Source organism: Elephantulus edwardii, unplaced genomic scaffold (genome assembly GCF_000299155.1).
Source record: "Elephantulus edwardii isolate Elephantulus edwardi_28Jun2011 unplaced genomic scaffold, EleEdw1.0 scaffold00461, whole genome shotgun sequence".
In the NCBI taxonomy this organism is placed as follows: domain Eukaryota; kingdom Metazoa; phylum Chordata; class Mammalia; order Macroscelidea; family Macroscelididae; genus Elephantulus; species Elephantulus edwardii.
The window spans coordinates 8,284-14,297 of record NW_006400211.1 but is presented as its reverse complement, the minus strand read 5'-3'; the positions used below and the strand labels follow the sequence as shown (position 1 = coordinate 14,297).

Below are 6,014 nucleotides of genomic sequence, written 5' to 3'. Positions count from 1 at the left end.
GGCAGTGTAGTAGGATTTGAAATCAGGGAGTGAGATACCTCCTACCATTCTTCTATTCTTATGGAGTGCTTTGCTTATTCGGGGCTTTTTTCCATTCCATAGTTTAAATAAAAAGAAAAAGAAAATCCTGAATGAGCAAAAATCTTGTTAGTTAAGGATTCTGGAAACCAAGAAAATTTACTTAACTCATTGGCATGAAGTAAAAACCAATTTATTGGTGACACTTAATTGTCTTTCCAAGACTGTAAATCACATTGGAGGAGATAGTCCATCTTTCTCCCATGGAACCTCTAGAGGATTCTAACTGTCAGATAGGTGTGGCCTTTGGATTAGCAGTACAACTCTCTACAAAGTAGGCCATCAGACCTCCCTACTAAGAAACTAGAGAATGGATTTTACATGTATTTGCATACTTCCTTCTCCATTTACTGTTTCCTATTTTGGTGGTGGCAGGCAACTCAACAGCACATAAAAATTTGGGTAGAAGTTAGAATTTAAAATTACTTATTTTCTTGCTAGTTAACTTGATTTGTTATACTAGCTCATGTGTGTATGCACATATCTATGCAAGTAGTGTTATTATTAAATGCTGTGGGGTCATTTGTAACTCATAGTAATCCTATAAGTAGCAGAATAAAACCTATCCAATTATTCACCTACTTTACAATTTTTGCTGTAGCTGTACTTAAATTCGGTGTTGCAGCCAATTATGGCAATTTGTCTTATTGAGAGATATCTTTTTTTTTCTGACCCTACATGGTGACCCTTGTCCTTTCTTATAAAATTGTTTTGTTGTTGTTATTTGCCATCTAGTTGTCCACGACTCATAGCAACCCTATGTACAATAGCTCTGAGTCTGTCTCCATCATTAACTCCAATACACCTAATCCCAGTGCTCCAGTTACTATGTCAATCCATCTCATCTGGGATTTTCCTCTCCTGATCTGTCCCTCTACTCTTCCAAGCGTGATGACCTTCCCCAATGTGGTCCCTTTTGTCCACATGCCCAAAGTATGTGAGATGGAGCTTCAAAATCCTTGCCTCCAAGGAGAAACTTTGTTTCACCCTCTCCAAAACAGACTTATTTGTTCTCCTGGAAGTCCATGTTCAATATACTTCTGCAGGACAACAACACAAACGTATCAATTCTTCTTCTGTTATCCTTAGTCATTGTCCAGCTCTTTGATGTATAGCAAGTAATTGGAAAGACCATGGCCTGGATCAGGCATACCTTAGTCTCTACACTGATATCATTGCTCTCTGTCACTTTCGAGAGGTGCCTGACAGCAGGCTTCCCCAGTGCAATTAGTCTTTTGTTATCCTGCTTGCTGCTGCTAAGAGTGTTGATTGTGGAGTGAAGCAAGCTGAAACTATTAACAACCTCAATCTCTTTTTCCATATATCATGGTGCTGTCAATTAGCCCATTGGTTAGAATCTTTGTCTTCCTGAGGTTAAGCTTCAATTCATATTGAAGACTATAGCCCTTGTCCTACTGCAGTAAATTTTTCAGGTCCTCTTCAGTTTCAGCAACCAAGGTTGTATCATCTGCATAATGTAGATTGTTGATGAGTCTTCTCCAATCCTAATGCCACATTCCTCCTCATAAAGTTCAGCGGCCCAAATAATCTATTCCACTTATAGATGAAAAAGGTATGAAGGAAGGACATATCTGTGGCACCTTTCCTAATTTTGAACTGTGCAGTGCTTCTTTGCTCTGTTCTAATAATTGCCTCTTGATTCAGTATAGATTCTGCATGAGCACAAACACATGTTCTGGGATTCCCATTCTTTTTGAGGTTAGACACAATTTGTTGTGATCTACATAATCAAATGCCTTCACAAATTCAATGAAGCACAGATAGACATTCCTCTGACACTCTTTGCTTTCAGACAAAATCCATCTGACATTGACAATGTCGCGAGTACCATGGCCTCTTCTAAACCCAGCTTGTATTTATGGTAGTTCTCTATGAATGTACTGTTCCAGTGGGTTTTTTTTTTATAATCTTTACCAGGATTTTGCTTATGTGTGATCTTAGTGATATTGTTAGATGATTTCCACACTGTTGGATCACTTTTTGGGGGATATAGGAATAAATATGGACCTCTTCCAGTCAGTTGTTCAGGTATTTGTTCTTCACATTTATTGGTACAACCTGGTGAGCACATCCAGGGCAGCATCTCTTTGTTGAAATAAAATTGGTATGCTGTCAATTCCTGGACTTTTTTTTTCTTTTTCTAATTCTTTCAGAGCATCTTGGACTTCTTCCTTCATCACCACTGCCTCTTGATCATATGTAGTTTCATTAAATTCTTCTGTGTCAGCCAATTTTTTTATATAGTGAATCTGTGTCCTTCTTCCATCTTTATTTAATGCTTCCTAGATCATTCAGTATTCTGCCCATAGCATCCTTAAATACTGCAACTTGAAGCCTGAATTTCTTCTTCAGTTCTTTCAGCTTAAGAAGTTCCTAACAAGATTGACCCTTTTGATTTTCTGACTTCAGCTCTTTGCACATTTCATTATAATACTTTGCTTCATCTTTCCATGCTACCCTTTGAAATCTTCTGTTCAGCTCCATAACTTTTTTATTTATCCCCTTTGTTTTGGCATCTCAGCACTCTAGTGAAATATTGCAAGTCTCTTCTCATCTCCACTTCAGTCTTTTCTTCCTCTTCTATCATTGTAATGACCTTTTGAATTCTTAGTGAATTAAATTATTGATATCCTCCCAAAGCTCACCTGGTCTTTTTTCATTAGTGTTCAAGGTCTCAAGCCTGTTCCTGAGATGGATTTAAAATTCAGGTGAGACAGACTCAATGTCAAATTTTGATTCCTGTGGATTTAATTTAATCTTTTTTAGCTTTAGTTTTAACTTACATATGTGTAGTTCATGGTCTGTGCCACAATCAGAACATGACCTACACAATCAGAACCTGATGACTCAATAGAATGTTTCCTATAAAATGTTTAACACTTGAATACTTGGGTGGTCAGTAAGCATGAGCTTTCTTCCTCTTCTCTTCCCTCATCTTTGCTTTGCTTCCTTCTTCTCTTCCTCCACTTTCCTTTCATTTTGTTCTTCCCCATCTTCTCTTTTCTTTTTCCCTTTTCACTCTTTCTTCTTAACAAACTCATTTATTCCAAGGATTGATTTTGTTGGTCAAGGTTTGTTTCTTTTATTTTAATTTGTTTTTACACAGTGACTGTAACAATTTTAGCATATCAAAGATGGTGAAGATGGTACAGGATATGTAAATATTCACATCTATTGTTCACAAGGTCTTTGCAATAATATTAAATATTCCAAATTACCAAGCAAATGGCAAAGTTACAAAAGTCAAATTGTACCAGTAAATCCTCTGCACAATAGCAGAAAGTCCAAAATCAATTCATACAACAAATATTTGTCTGACTTTTGGTGTTACCCCAGACCTTGCTTTGTTTATCTGGATGTCATGTTACCTTTCATGTTCCCATCTGACTGGCTGTTGGTGGATACATGGCTGGACAGATACTGGGAATTTGAGCGAGGATACTTTAACTGAAATGTGACAGTGGATTCCCTGTTGTCAGGATCTGAAAAAGAAGCAAGTATTCTCTTTAGACAATCATACTTCTCTGTGCAGTCCATAGAGAGTAGCCCTGTAGGTGCCGCCTGAGGCTAAAGTATAATGGCTTCTCTACAAGAAGGCTCTGCCTTTGACCCACTCTGCTTTAGAACAACACAACCTCACAAATGTGCTGATCAGTGCTTGGATTTTTCTGAGTTAGTATGATCCTTAAGGTTGTATTTTGCAATATCTCTTTCTAGAATATAGCTTTGACCCTATTCATATGTTTGAACCTTGGTATTTATTAACTCCAGGTCTGAAAGTTACCACTTTTTCATAGCAGAGGCCACCCACAATTGCTGATCTTCTAAATGGCTCCACAACTTTTGTGAGGTATAGAGTAGCATTTCTGAAAGTGCAAAGCATATGAAAGGAAACATAAAAGAACTGAGAGAAAGAATTAAATTCTAGTTTATTAGTGATCGTCTTCCCAGTGATTTAGCAAGATGATGTGGTGGTATAATCACTAGCTGTTGGTTTATCTAGATCTGGTCCTGAGTTCTGCTATGATCTTATTAGTTATGTAACTTAACAGCTATAAAGCTTGCGCCTGATACAGGCCATGGTCTTTGCAATCACTTGTTATGCATCAGAGAGTTGGACAATGACTGAGAAGGACAGAAGGAGAATTGACGCCTTTGAGCTGTGGTGCTGGAAAAGAGTATTGAATGTACCCTGGACTGCCAAGAAAACAAACAGATTCATCCTAGAGAGGGTTAAACCAGGCTACTCCTTGGAGGGAAGGATTCTGGGGCTTTGTCTGACATACTTTGGACATGTTGTAAGGAGAGACAGGTCCTTAGAGAGGGACATCATGCTCAGTAGGGTAGAGGGAGAGCGCAGGAGGGGAAGACCCTCTATGAGGTGGATTGATTCAGTGACTGGGGTAATCTGGATGGGTGTGTCAGAGGCAGTGCGATTGGCACAGGATAGAGCAGGGTTTAGGGCTGTTGTACACAGGGTCGTTATGAGTCGCAAACAACTCGATGGCACGTGACAACAACAACAACAGAGGAAATAGACAAATTCCTTAAAACTCATGTCTTACCCAGATTGACATGGACAGATGTTGAATACCTGAACAGACCCAACAGAAAAGAAAAAATTGAGCAGGTTTTAAAAAAATTCCCACCTCCCAAAAGAAAAGGTCCTGGACAAGATGGCTTCATGTTTGGAGTCCATCAAACATTCAGAGAAGATCTATTACCAATATTACTTAAAATATTTTCAAAAATAGAGAAAGAAAACAAAGCTTTTCACCACTGGGACAATTGGTTGCATCACAATAGATGATGAAAAGATTGAGATTGTTGACAGTTTCAGTTTGCTTGGCTATACTCAGCACTCTTGGGACCAGCAGCCAGGAAATTAAAAGATGAATTTCATTGCAAAAGACTGCTGTCAGAGACCTCTCCAAAGTACTGAAAACTATTGATGTCAGTTTGGAGACTAAGGTGCACCTGATCAGATCATTGTCTTTGCAATTACTTCCTATTCATCAGAGAGCTGGACAATGACTAGTGATGATAGAAGGAGAGTTGATAACTTTGAATGGTGGTGTTGGAGAAGAGTATTGAATATACCATGGGCTGCTAGGAGGACAAACAAGTTCATCTTGGAGTGAGTGAAGCCAGGATGCTCCTTGGAGACAAGGATTCTGAAGCTTTGTCTGACATACTTTGGACATGCTACAAGATGGTCCTTGGAGAGGGATATCATGCTTGGGATGGTGGCGGTAGAGAGCAGGAGAGGAAGACCCTCAACGAGATAGATTGATTCAGTCACTGGAGTAATGGGTATAAGAGTATTGGAGACAATAAGGTTGGCAAAGGATAGATCAAGGTTTAAGACTGTTGTACATAGGGTTGCTATGAGTCACAGGTGACTTGACGGCACATAACAACAACATATTGGCAGAGACAGTCAAACAATCATTACGTGCAGATGATATTATAGTGTACACAGAAAACCCCAAGGACAGTTAGAGTTACATCAGTTTAATAGGGTGGCAGGATACAAGATCAATATCCAAAAGTCAGTACAAATCCACTACAAAGTTTTCTCTGAAAACTCGGAGAAGGAAATTAAGAAATATCATTTCGAACGCCGGGGGGAATGCACGCCACTGCCTGCCAGACTGGGGGGAACACACGCCGCCGCCCGCCAGACCGGGAGAACGCCGCCGCCACCTGCCAGACCGGGGGAACGCCACCGCCAAACCGGAGAACGCCGCCGCCAGACGGGGGAACGCCACTGCCAGACCGGGGAACGCCACTGCCAGACTGGGGAACGCCACGAGAGGGACCCGGAAGAGACCCGGGAAGAACAACAGCCAGCCACCTACCGCGGAACTCCAGAGGAGCGAAGACTGTGAGACCCCAGAGGAACGAAGACTACC

General features: G+C 40.2%; 1 pseudogene; it reads right to left on the bottom strand.

Annotated features, from left to right (window-relative positions):
• Positions 1 to 6,014, bottom strand: part of LOC102871496 — a 47,184-nt pseudogene that overhangs the window by 33,887 nt on the left and 7,283 nt on the right.